Below are 14208 nucleotides of genomic sequence, written 5' to 3' on the forward strand. Positions count from 1 at the left end.
TGTGGAAAGTATTACAGATGTACCCTCTTTGCCCACATTTATCTCCCCATTCCCCTACCCCCGGGCCTACTGCACTATTGTCTATCTATGGGTTATGCATATATCAACATAAGTTATTTTGTTTATCTCTTCCCACCTCCCCCAACCTTCCCTCTGAAATTCATCAGTCTGTTGCATATTTCCATGTCTCTGGAACTATTTTGTTCATCAGTTAATTTTGTTAATTACATTCCCTATATAAGTGAGATCATCTGATACTTGTCTTTCTCTCACTGGCTTACTTCACTTAGTATAATACTCTCCAGGACTGTTATTAAATATATTTGGTAGTTAAAATTCTTAATTTATTTTTTTTAAACATTTGGCTTATATTTTCTTTCATGAAGGTGATTAGAAAGCTAACTTCGATTGTGATTTCTGTCTAGATTGTCACATTGACTGCTTGGATTATTCAGTCAGTCTGGTTGCTTTTGTAAAGGGCCTTTTTTCTCATCACTGCCCCTTGCAGGTCTCTTTTAAGCCTACAGGTTAATGGAAGAAGGCCTCCTTCCTAGTTTGAGAAGGACTTTGCTAGTAGTTGTGTCTTCCTCATGGAACTTCTGAGTCAGGGCTTAATTCAAATGACTTAAGGAATCATATAGAAGAAGTTACAAAATGAAGAAATTATGATGTCAGTGAATACTGTTAAGCAAATGCCACAGCCTCACAAGGCAAATGATGTCCATTAAGCCACGAGGAGGAAAGCACCTATGGCTTCATGACTTCAGTAGTTTAATTATCTATGAAGACATTAATCTTTTGTTGTTGTTGTTAATCTCACCTGAGAATAGTTTTCCATTGAGTTTAAGAGAGAATGGAAGGGAAGGGTGAAAAGAAGGAGAGAGAGAGAAGGGGGAGAGAGAGAGATTGGTTGCTTCTCTCACACATACTCCCTGACCTGAGCCCACGATTGAACCTGAAATCCAGGTATGTGCCTTTGACCAGCAATCAAAACTAAAATCCACACTGGCCAGGGCTAAGATTAATTCTGATAAACATTTAAGCTCCAATATTTCCTTATATATTTTATATTTTATGAATAAAATTAATATATGCTAAGTTAATCAATTCTACATTCAATGATAATTTCCCAATCCATATTCTAAAATCCATATTTTCACATATTTAGTTACTTGAAAAATGATGCCAGTATTTAATTATTAGTCCCATCTTGGAAATTTGGGCTGTTGTTGTTATTGAATAATTACAGTTGAATGACTTCAGGTCATATTGAGTAACTGGAGTAGTGAAAACATTCTGTGGTATCCTTTGCTGTTCACTATTGTATACATTGATGATAAAATAATCCTAATATATAAAAACCCAGAATCAGTACAACAGAAGGTTCCACTGACTGGAAGTCAGTCTTGTAGTCAGTGCTGGGTTGCCATGGTGACCCAGCAATGACTGCCTCTGCTGCAGGCACAGTGATACAACACTGACTACTGAGGAGACCGTGGATTAGGCCCAGAGAGAGGCCTGGAGAGAGAAGCAGGGTCTGATCCATAGCCTTTTTGGCAGTTGTTGTTTAGCCATTGCCTCTCTCTTTCTCTACAGGCCTGGCCAGCAGCTGCACCTCTCTTTCTCTCTGGGTCTCCACAATGGCTGCTGATCAGCCCTGCCTTTCTGATAAGGCCTGAGATAGGCCTGGAGATGCTGAATGGCATAGAAACTGACCAATCAGAACCAAATCTGGGTGAACTGAGAAGGCAGAACCCAAGTTAGAGGGTGAGGAGGGGTTTTAAGGGCAACAGATGATTGGTGTAAGGGGCAAGAAAGTGGTTCAATTTTTTAATGACTGATTTGGCAGCATAGTGTATATCACTGGTTATCAGTCCAGATATAGGAATTATGTATTTTTGTCTGCCAAGAGCATCTCCTCGTGCTGAAAAAGGCTTTCCCCCCATTTTAGCAATCCTATCCCATATAATCTATCTATACTAATAAAAGGGTAATATGCTAATTAGACCAGGTGGACCAGCCATCTTCAGGACGTCTGACTTCCTTTTGGACAAAGCTGTGGTGGTGAGTGCCGAGGCAGAGAGGGAAGTTGGGGGTGAGATCAGGCCAGCAGGGGAGAGTCATTGGGGGTGAGATCAGGCTGGCAGGGGAGGGCAGTTGGGGGAGAGATCAGGCTGGCAGGGTAGGGCCAGTGTGGGTTAGATCAGGCCAGCAATTGAGGGCAGTTGGGGGTGATAAGGCAGGTAGAGGCAGTAAGGGCAACAAGGGAGGGCTTTTGGGGGTGAGTTCAGGCTGGCAGTGGAGGGCAGTGGGGGTGAGATCAGTCCAGCAGGGGAGGACAGTTAGGGGCAATCAGTCTGGCAGGCAGGAGAGTGCTTAGGAGACAGCAGTCCCAAATTCTGAGAAGGGTGTTCAACTGCCTATGGGATCAATTCTAAACTGGCAGTTGGACATTCCTCAAGGGTCCCCAATTGGAGAGGGTGCAGGCTGGGCTGAGGGAACTCCCCTTCTCCATGTACTAGGCCACTAGTCCTATATAATAAAGAGCTATATGCTAATTAGACCAAACAGCAGAACGACCATCCAGACAACCTTGCAGCCGAGGCTGCAAGGGGCTTCAAGGGCCAGCCATGGCTATGAGGGCCGAGCCCCTTGCAGGAATTTTGTGATCAGGCCTCTAGTGTATAAGATGAAGTTCTCGCCTTCATCAAGCTTATTAGTAAAATGGGGAGTGATGGGGCAGACAAAAAACAAACAAATACGTAACATGTCAAGTAGTGAGGGTGCTATGTTAAATAAAAGGTATTAGTTATTGCTGCTATAACAACCTACCATTGGCTGGGTGACTTATTAATACAAATGTATTTGTCACAGTTCTGGAGGCTGTCCAAGATTTGGGTGCCTGCATGGTCTAGTTCTGGTGAGGGTGACTTCTGAGTTATAAACTGCCAATTTTTCATTTTATTTTCAAGTAGAGGAAAGAAAGCTAGCTTAGCATTCCCACCTCTTTTTATAAGGGTACTAATCCCATTTATGAGAGTGCTACTCTCATGACCTAATTACGTTCTGAAGGTCCCACTTCCAAATACCATCACATTAGGGATTCATTTGTTAAAGTGATTATACAAGGTAGCCATTAGATAGAAATAGCTCTAATGCCTTGGTCTCTGATACAAGTAAACAAAAATCTAAATCAAATTCAATGAACTCAAATCTAAGAAAATAAAACTTAAGAGCAACAATCACAAATAGACAACTAGGTCTTCCCAAATAAGGCAAGTGCATAAGTCAGCCAATTAAATAATAACCTTGCTTTGCTTCCAAGTCTTGTGTTCTAAAAATCCTCTCCCCCAGTTCCTGTGGATGGAGCCCTCCTAACTACTTCTGACTTGGCACCACTCGATTCTAATTGCTATATGCTTTAATAAACTATTAGGAATTTTAGTGTATATCAGTTTATCTTTTAACAGATTTCAACATATGAATTTGGGTGAGGACATGAACTTTCAGTCCATAATACAAAATATGAGGTTAAGAAATTTAATCATGAAGTAACTTTAGGGTTATGACAGTGATTCTCAACTGGAGGCAATTTTGTCCCTTGTGTGCTCTTTAACAACATCTGTAGATATTTTTTTTGCTTTCACAATTGGGAAGGTGCTACTGATAACTAGTGGGTAGAGTTCCAAGGATGCTGCCAAATATCCTGCAACGCACAGGAAGTCCTGTCCTCTCAACAAATAATTATTTGACCCAAAGTGTGTAAAAATTGAGAAATCTGGTTTATAGGTCTAGTGAGAGAATAAATGGTCAGTACACCAAACAAATGAGGGGATGGAGCATTCACAAAGCTTGGAGAAGAGCATTCAGGCCAAAAGTCTTATTTCCCAGAATGCCTATGATGCCTATTTATACTAGTATAGCCAGCCAATTGACAGAACTCTGATAAGACTTGGAAGGTGGAAAGGAGAGGCAGTTATTCTCCAGAGGCAGTAGCCACTAGGTCTTCATAGTTTAAGACTGAGTAATTTGGTGGCAATCTAATTGTCATATCTTGAAGCATGACATGTTTTAAGCATGGCAACTAAATGTATCATCTAATCCTGAACTGGATCCTATATTGGAGGGACATACATTGCTCTTAATTCAACTGGGGCTGCTCCTAACTAGAATTCCTCCCAAATTACCACCTCCTAAAAAGACCTTTCTTTTCAATGGGATGATAAATTCAGACTTGGAATACTAGTATTGTGACTATATATGTCAATAATGGCAATAACAGAAGTAAATGACCTTTATAAAGTTAGATACAATCTCTTTATTCTTACACAAATATTCTGGAGTCCAGAGATGAGAATTGTCTTTGAGCAACTATGGCAAGAATAGCTAGAATCTGAATCCAAAAAGGACTTCTAGACTCACATTTTTATATCCATTCCATTATATTTATTAACCTTATACATTCGCTCATTCATCAAATAGCTATGGAATGCCTACTAGTATAATAAGCTAAGCACTGTGCTACCAAGCCTGCAATAGCATACTATGTATTTATTTTAACATGTAATATTATATATATTGATAATCTATTAATATATAGCAATAGAAATATCATATGGTATATTGTATTTTCCTCTTCACTCATTATAATAGGAAAACACCAGCATTTTGTGAGGTTTCAAATGGGAACTCCCATTTTCAGAAATGTGTCCACTTTAAACATGAAAAAAAAGGAGTAGAAACTCTTCTACTGCCCATGTACACAAGTCCTTTAGCTCTTTCACTTTATCACATGACTTTTACTTGTTTCACACTGCAAGAAAAAAAAAGTATCTCACTTCTAATAAAAATGGTTCACTTCTTTAATTAGCTTACTTCTTTGACGATCAGTCTCCTGATCCCTATTCTAAGATTGATTCGCTGAAATTATCTACTAGTAAATTATTCTCATTAAAATTATTCAAAAAGGCACCTTCTAAACTTATATAATAAAAGTGTAATATCCAAATCTACCTAATTGCAGAACAACCAGTTGGCGGGGGGGGGGGGGGGGGGGGGCAGGGGGAGCAGGGTCAGTGGGGAAAAGGGAAGGAAATGGGGTGGGGTCAACTGGCCAAACACCTGTATCCCCTCCCCCTGCTCAGCCTGGCCTGATTGGTCCTGATTGGGGCAGGCTGGCTGGACCCCACCAGTGCATGAATTCATGCACTGAGCCTCTAGTGTTTGAATAAATATGTGGGTACTATGTGCTGCCTAGCCAAGCTGACACATAAAATTAACCATCAAAGCCCATATAAAAAAATGTCTTCTCTTTTCCCATACCTAACAGACATAAATAGTTTAGAAGGCAAAAGTGTTATGCCAATCCTGGTTGGAATTTCTTCCACCAGAGCAAAGAATATTTAGGAATCTATAGTAGACGGTATCAGAAGTAAATCAGATCAGTTTTCCCCCTATTAAATTTAGAATAGGCTATGCCCTCAACTTGTGTAGCTATTGGTATTTGTTTAAGTTATTCTAAAACAGTGTGCATTATTCTCCTCATTATCAAAAAATAACTGTAAATTCACACAGATGTGGTAAGTAGCATACACGTTATAGAATACAATCATTCCTATTGCTTGGTTACTGCTGTGATAAATGCAGAGAATCAGATATTGAATATAGAAAATGGAACCCAAGTGGCTAGTAGCTCACTCTAAATTTTCAGTATAAAATCTAATTGGGTTTCAAGTTTGACAAAATGGTTGTCTCTTGTTCCCAATCAATAATGAGCTAGACTAGGAGACCCATAAACTATCCACACACTACATTTTCTTTTACATTCATAAGTACAGCAATTCTTTTTATCTATGTTTAAATTCTTCCACCAAAGCACAACGAGGAATGCCTGTAAAAATACTTGTCTACATGGGAGATGAAAGTGCCATGTTTTGACCATTTGGGAAGATTAGTGGCCATATAGAAGGGGTCCATTTCTGCAGGTCATAGATAAAATGGTTTTCTCTAGCTGTAAACAAAGTGCCCAAATAACTTGTCAAAGCGCTTGCCATAAGGATGACCAGGTGCTCACAATACTACACAAGAAAGATAATATGTAGTAGGGCCTGTTCTCTCCTTGATTCCTGCAGGCTCCATAGATAATGGAAATTGCATGTGTATTTTCAGAAAGCACTATGCTGTGTGAACTGCAAAAGAAAAGAAAACAGGCATGAGACTTAAAAGAAAGACAAAAATCAAGAAAGAAACCAAAAACATTTTGCTTTTGTTCTCCTATAGTGATAATAAAATTTGTATATGCTAAAAATAAAAGCATGCACTTTTGAAAGAAAATAATTGTGGTTACATGCCCTCCTATCTATGTTCAAGCTCAGATTCAAGAGAACGTTTGAAAACTGGTGCTTTAGCTATTCATTTGCTTACACAAAACATGTATGGGGTTGTTGCCTTTATTTTTCTCTTTTCAGTTATTTATTTTCAATGATTTAAAAATATTATAATTCTGGAATTAATATAACTCTATAAATATAAACTTTTTTTCTGTGTAGAGACCAAAAAATACAAGCTACAGTGTTTGTGTCTTAAACTATTCTTTAAATAAAATAAATATTATAAAATAGCATCAGATATATTCAATATTATAATTTTAGGCATTAGTTGATAAGAATATAAATTAATTCCTGTTAAGACAGATAAAATAAAAAACTCAAGAATGTTGCTTCTTAGGTGTACATGCATTTTTGGGAATGCATAAATATTTTGAATCCTTGCCTCATAGCTAAGTATAAATTTCTAGCATGGATCAAAATCTTGCATAGAAATCCTGGCAAGACAAAAACAAAACAAAACAGAAAATATCAAGTTAGCCTCATAAAAGGCAACAAATAAACTGCAAATAGAAGTTGCTTTATTTCCAAGTTAATTCATTTTGGCAAACTACATGGTAATATAATGTCTTTTATATGATAGTAAAAGAATGCTTTCCAGTGTGTAATGAATAGACCCCATTACTAATGAATATCATTTACCATATGACAGTTAATAATCGTAATAGAGTAGATATGGGTACTGTAGTATAATTTAATCAGATGCCATGAGAATTATTTATTTATTTAGCTGACCAACATCTAATTATCCCTGTGTGTAGTTGCTGTGTGCAAAAGGAAGAGTGTTTCTCTTTTACATTGTCACCATGACCCCTGGAACTGTAAGACTTATTAAGATCACAGCCATAGATTAGATTTGTCTGAGAAATGAATACTTCTGGAATTTATCTCTTCATACTGGATGAATTTTCCAACATTTTAATAGCTAAGTTGATAAGGATAGCTATTATAATGGCATTTATAGAGTCTGTCCTGTGCTCTGCATAATCACTGTTCCTTTTCACAACAATCCTGCAAAACACTCCCAACAAAATGCCTATCAAAAATGAGGAAACGAGGCTTAGAAAAGCTAAATAACTCTCCAAGATTGAACTGTAAGAAATGTTTAAATGACTAAGCTGAAACATTTATGAGTCTATAGTTTATGATTTTTTTTGCACTTACCATATCTATCTTTACGTAGATAAATGTTTTTCTTTCAATCAAGAATTAAGTGACTCTATATTAGAAGTGCTCAAACATTTAATATGCCACAACAAATAATTTTATGTAAAAAAATATATAAGGTTTCTTATATATTTTATGACATAACCTGAATTTTAATATTATCCAAATCAATTAAAGCCACTATGATAAATCAAATTATTGCTGTGTTATATTTTAAAATATAATACTATGATTAAAAATTTATTACAAATAAAAACTACTTTAAAATGCACACACAACACCAAATCTAGATGTGTTGTTCATATATGTTGATATAGAATTCTTCCCCGTATTTCAAATTCCAGAAATGAAAAATGTCTAATTAAATTAGGACATCAAAGAGTATCAAAGTGCTAAGCCATGCCTAAGTCCATCATTAGAAATAACAATGTGCTGCCGAAACCAGTTTGGCTCAGTGGATAGAGCGTCGGCCTGCAGACTGAAAGGTCCCAAGTTCGATTCTGGTCAAGGGCATGTACCTTGGTTGCAGGCAAATCCCCAGTAGGGGGTGTGCAAGAGGCAGCTGATCGATGATTCTCTCTCATCGATATCTCTAACTCTCTATCTCTCTCTTCTTCCTCCCTGTAAGAAAGCAATAAAATATATATTAAAAAAATAACAATGTGCTGATATTGCCAAGATTCTGGAGATCTATTTTCTAACCAAATGTTCCATGTTTTAAAGTCCATTACAAATGCATAAATACTAGTCATTTTTGCTAGCAGAATAGATAATAGATGCTTAAATTCCACCCCTATCCTCATACACACATTTCTGAAATAGAAAACTTCCTCCCCCCCTTAATTTGTGTTTCCAGATGTCTAGGGTCAAAGGTTGGAAATAAAAGTATCAAATTTTGGCCTACTCTAACCAGATAGCATGCGCAAATATAGGAGAGCTCTCCAGAGAGTGTCCTTGTGCAGTTTTATATTTTCTCTTGCCTTTCCTAATGAGAGGCCCATATACACTCTGCTGAATTATGCCTTCTAGCTCCACCTTGTAAGTGGTCTAGGTCTCTTGTATTTATTTTTCAGTTAATTGGTTGCATTGTGAACCCTTAAAATGCTTATTATGAGTGCATAAATTTTAAAAGTTTTTAATTCGCTTCTTGAGATTGATGTGCCATGTTCTATTTGGTAGCATTTGATATTCTCTTTTTGATAACTAACTCAATATGAGATGAAAGACAGAGGGTGAAGTAATAAAAAAGAGACATAATGAACTTGATTCTCTTTGCTCAACTGAATAGTTAATCTTTAACAATTACTTTAAATTTAAGAAAACATTTTTTTTCCTGGCCATATTTTTAAAGAAAACATTCTGGAAATTTACTTTTACCACAAATATAGTAAAAGACTAGGGGCCCAGTGTACGAATTCGTGCACCTTGGAAGGAACTGTGTGCTGCAAGGCTGTGGTGAGCACAGGGGTGGGTCTCGACCCATTCTCTGAGACGCTACCTTGCACCTCCTGCTGTGGCTCCTGGTCCCTTATCAGCAGCCCCAATTTTGCCACCACCACTCCCATTCGCTGATGACACTTGCCCTGCTCACACTCAGTGACTGCAAGGAGTTATTTGGGCTAGTGCCAGCAGCAGGTGTGAGAGGGCCCAATGCCATCAGCAGGTGCGATCTGCCCCAATTGCCCCTCAGGAGCAGGGGGAAGTGGAGAAGCCCTTAGGGTGATTGAGGCTGGCAGCCGCTGTTTGCACCAAGAGATAGGCACTAGTGCCAGGTGCCAGAAGCTGGTGCAAGTGATGACTCTGGCACTGGCTGTGGGTGTGAGTGGGCCAGTGCCAGCAGTGGGTGCAAGTGGTGGCTGCTGGCACTGATCACCTCTCAGGAGCAGGGGGAGGTGGAGAGCCCTGAGGGGTGATTAGGGCCAGTGGCCATCACTTGTATCCACTGATAGTGCCAAGTGATCAGGGCTGGTGCTAGACATCAGCAGCAGGTGCAAGCAGCAGCTCTGGCACCAGCAGCAGGTATAAGTGGGGCTGGTGCCAGCAGCCTGGGACCATGGCATGTGGGAGCAAAGAATTTTCAGTAACCACCAGTGGTTCTCTTCGATGACAGTGACATGTGCCCCCTGCCTTGGTCTGTTACCCCCACTCACCTGCTCCACCATCGTGCAGTGGCCAACACCCATCAAGTTCCAAGCTCTGCTGCCTGCTACCAATGCCTGCCATGTTCCACATGCACCCCCTGGTGGTCAATGCATATCATAGCAACTGGTTCTTCAGTTGTTCAGTTGTTCCGTTGTTCCACTGTTCAATCTATTTGCATATTATGGTTTTATTTAGAGAGATATTTGCATCTTGCTAGCAAAAATAATTTTGTTACCAACTTCCTTTTCTCTATCCAGGTAAAGCATTTGTAAATTTTTAATGTATATGCAAATAGTATTTTAAGATGGAAGGTAAGATGTGGTGGATTTTTTTTTTTTTTAATGTCTCTTGAGCTGTATCTGTAGGTCAGTTCTCTTGCCATTCCAGTTTGTTTTAATTTCATTTTATAAAGTTCCTTGTTCTTAGACAGATGCTGTATTCTCTACATGGATAGTTAGTCATAGATTAGTAACTATTAATCAGTAACTATTAATATATACTTTTGTTTATATTATACTTTAACTACTATTACTTTAGAAAAGAAATATAAGTGTGTTAAAAATGTTTTATATAGTGGATCATCAACATTTTAAATGTATATTTTAAAAAAATTAGTACACAAAGTTTTTTGGGTTTTTTTTTTGGGGGGGAGGGGGGGAAGAAGGGATGCCACACTTCTACTCAAGGAAAACCTTTCTATCAGCACAGAAGTGTTTTGTTTTGTTTTTGTTTTTGTTTTTTCACTTATCATACTATGAATTCATAGGGAATGGGTTGCAGCAGCTCAGGTTCTTTTCCATTGGTTCCACCAAGAGTGCTTCTCTGGGTGGAGCAGGCTGACACTTCAGGTGAATCCCAGTACCTTTCTGTTTGGCTTCCTTCTTTTTCTGATCATTTTTCTTCACACGTTTCAGGAAACTATCTAGGCTCTTTGAGTGCTTAATATGCCCAACTCACACAGTAATTCTGTTGGCAAGAATCTTGCCCTTGTTCACAATAATGCCCACTGCATGCCCAACTGTAGACTCTTCCAGTTTTGCCCTGGTGACATTTGCAGGGCATTCCTTTTTGAACAGAGCTCATTCCTTTGATGTCCACAATACCACCTTTCTTGTAAATTAGCATGTATGTGGCCAAAGGAACAGCTCCGTGTTTTCTGAAAGGCCTAGAGAACACATACTGCGTGCCTCTCCGTTTTCCCTTTGTGTTAGTCATTTTGGCGAATTACTGGAAGATGGTGCTTCTGGCTGAAAGGTTCAAATATGTTTGGTTAAGTTATATAACATGCTTTACTGTGAGTGTCTCTGAGGTGAACTGAGGAATTCTTTGAAGTAATTAGCTTAAAAATACCTATGAATGAGAACATGCAAATATACATATAAAAGAAAACTTTTCACTTAATTTTCCCTATTTTGATTCAAATAAGGAAAAAAAATATTATAGGTTACAAAGCTCACTCAAAATTATTTACCAAGCATAAATGAACTACTAATATAAATTTATAATTGTATATTACAAATAAGGGAACAAAAGAAATTCTTCAAATCTGACTACAATGCCTTACTTTTTAGGTTACTTTGTCACAGACTACACCTAGCATAAATGGGAAATAAAAATAATGGCAATAAGGTAATACTGAAAAAGAGGAGGAAAAGGAGAAGAAATGCATCCTAAATATTTAATAGTATAATAAACACTCTAACACCACCTCCTACATGTGGGGGCAGTGACTTCTAGGAATTTCAAAGAAGCTGCTCCACCAGGTTCTGTAAACCGGTCCACTATGATTATAACACATTTTCCATTCTGATTTTTTTCCTGTGCGGCCCTCACTTAATCAATTCTGTGGCCTGAAAAACTGTACATTCTTCAACAAAAAATTAGGGATGAATGGCCATTCAGAGGAAAACACATTTTTCTTTACTTTCAATATGATTTAAAATATTAAATTGAATATTATTTGACAAATTAAGCATCGGGAATTTTTACATTAAAATCATGTATTTTTAGCCTAATGGGCTGAGCTGAGCAAGAACAGCACCTACTTCCTATGGTCGGCATAAGGGTTCAATTAGATAATTATTAATAATAACAATAACTAATATTTATTGTCTCCTGTGTACCTAACACTGAGCATTCATTATTGATTCTAGTCTACATAAAGTGCTTAAAACAGTGCCTAACTCTTAATAAACATTAAGAGTTTATTAAGAAATAGTAGTCATTATCATTGATAATTTTCCCAACCTTCACGAAAGACATATCTCCATTTCGCAGATGAGAAACTTGAGGCTCAGGGTTAGTAGCTATCTCAGCAATACTAGCCATTTTTACTTAATAGCTATCTTACTATGTAATTATTATTATCACTTTGTGAATTAAAATTATGTGGTTCAAAAAAGGTAACTTGAGTGAATGATTTTGGCTTCAAAGTTCCTGCTGGGCCACATCCTATCTTCTCTTGTAGAAGCATCTATCTCCTCTGTGAGCAATAAACTCACTATGCTCTCTTATCCATGAGTTATAGAAAAGCTCCTAGAGATTAGTACAAGGAAGTATGTATGTTTTGATGTAGAAGGGTGGCAAGGAAGAGTTGGAGGAAAACTTGTATCAGCCAATTTATAGCAACATTTACAAGGCTTTATTATATTCCAGCTCTTCTGCTAAGTACTTCACATAAATTATTAATTTAATTTCAGAATAACATATTGCTATTATACCCATTGATGGATAAAGGCCACTGATGCTCTTAGGATTTAAGCAGTCATGTCACACAACTAGTAAGGAACAGGGTCAGGAGCAAAAAATTTTTGTAGACCAAAAAAAGGATTCTTCTACTACTATAGAAGTACGTATTATGATATTTAGCATTTATTGAGTAACTCATAGCTGCATATCCCTCAGCTTTAGAGTTTGAGGGTTGGTTTTTTTTAATAGTTTATAACTTAAGTGGTTGGAATTACAGCAATCTATATTATGATTTTGTTTTTAAAATGTATTAAGATAAAAATAAAAATGTAGTAAAATGTATTACATGAAAGATCTTGAGCAATTAATCTGGCAAGGTGGAAGAATGAATTGGAATGAAGAGAGATTGGTAGAGGTGAGTACTAGACAAAAAAAATTTGCAATGGTTCAGGCACATCCTGATTAGGGTCTTGGTAGGGATGTGGAAACACTGATTTTCCTTATAGCTGAAGGAGAATTGCAACCAATTCTATGGCCTGAAAAAATGTCCATTCTTCAGCATAAAATTAGGGATGAATGACCATTCAGAGAAAACCACATTTTTTTTTTTTTTTGCTTTCAACATGATTTAAAATATTAAATTAAATAGTATTTGACAAATTAAGCATTGGAGAATTTTACATTAAAAACATTTATTTTTAGCATAATGGGCTGAGCTGAGCAACTTTTTTATCTGAAAAAATTATATTTTAGTATGTTTGAACTTACATTTCTAACATACTAGTATTATGATTGAATATTTCTTAATAAAATCCTATGGTAAATTCTTTATTGTTAAAATAATGACCTTAATGATCTGATTGTCGATCTTGAATCTCATAATCTTTCATGCTTCCTTAGAGCAACACTTATATTGTTATTTGGTCAATCAATTTATAAAATAAGCATTCCCATATAGAAAGACAAATAACAATACTGAATCTTATATAATAAAAGGCTAATATGCAAATCAACTGAACAGTAGAATGACCGGTCACTATGAAGTGCACTGACCACCAGAGATCAGACACTCAACACAGGAGCTGTCCCCTGATGGTCAGTGAGCTCTCACAGCGGGAATGCTACTCAGCCAGAAGCTGAAATCACTGCTGGGGAGCGCCACAGTGGTGGCCGGAGCCTCTCCCGCCTCTGCAGCAGTGCTAAAGATGTCTGAATGCTTGCTTAGGCCTCCTTCCCATCAGTTGGACATCTTCCAAGGGCTCCCGGACTGCAAGAGGGTGCAGGCCAGGCTAAGGGACCCCTCCTCCCACCAGTGCCCAAATTTCATGCACCAGGTTTCTAGTTACAAAATAATAATCTTGGGGAAAATTGCAAGAAATAAGAAGTTTATTTTCTAATTCAGATGAAAAAAATGAGCAGTTTACCATTTCAATCTCAGTAATTTTTAAGGTATTTTAAAGTATATTTTATCCTACAGAAAATGTGCCAAATCTCATTTCTCAGCTGTTTTTCAATCAATTGCAGTGTTGTGATATAGGAAACAATCTCAAAACAAGTGATATAGTGAGTTAAATTTGATTCATGGAACCTGATGTTTTCTTGAAAAATACCTGTTTCCTTTCATGTATCTCTTTTACTCAGTTGAAAGGATGAGTTAAAATGACCACAGAAAGCAATAGCTTTTTATAGCACCAAAACTAAAGCAGAAACTCAAATTAGAATCTTGTCATGATGAGGTGAGAAAATTAGGCCCTTCCCTAGCTTCATATTGTGTGTATCACATTTTTTTGTGCTACCACATTTTTTGGCCACTCCCATGTTCTAC

The 14208-nt window shown here is 37.4% G+C and overlaps 1 pseudogene across 1 annotated transcript; it reads right to left on the reverse strand.

Annotated features, from left to right (window-relative positions):
* Positions 1-10442: 10442 nt before the first annotated feature.
* Positions 10443-10910, reverse strand: LOC311616899 (large ribosomal subunit protein eL21-like; annotated as a pseudogene). The gene has a single exon. The product of its transcript is annotated as a large ribosomal subunit protein eL21-like (transcript).
* Positions 10911-14208: the final 3298 nt, after the last annotated feature.

Source organism: Pipistrellus hanaki, assembly GCF_964339955.1.
Source record: "Pipistrellus hanaki genome assembly, chromosome: 2".
In the NCBI taxonomy this organism is placed as follows: Eukaryota; Metazoa; Chordata; class Mammalia; order Chiroptera; family Vespertilionidae; genus Pipistrellus; species Pipistrellus hanaki.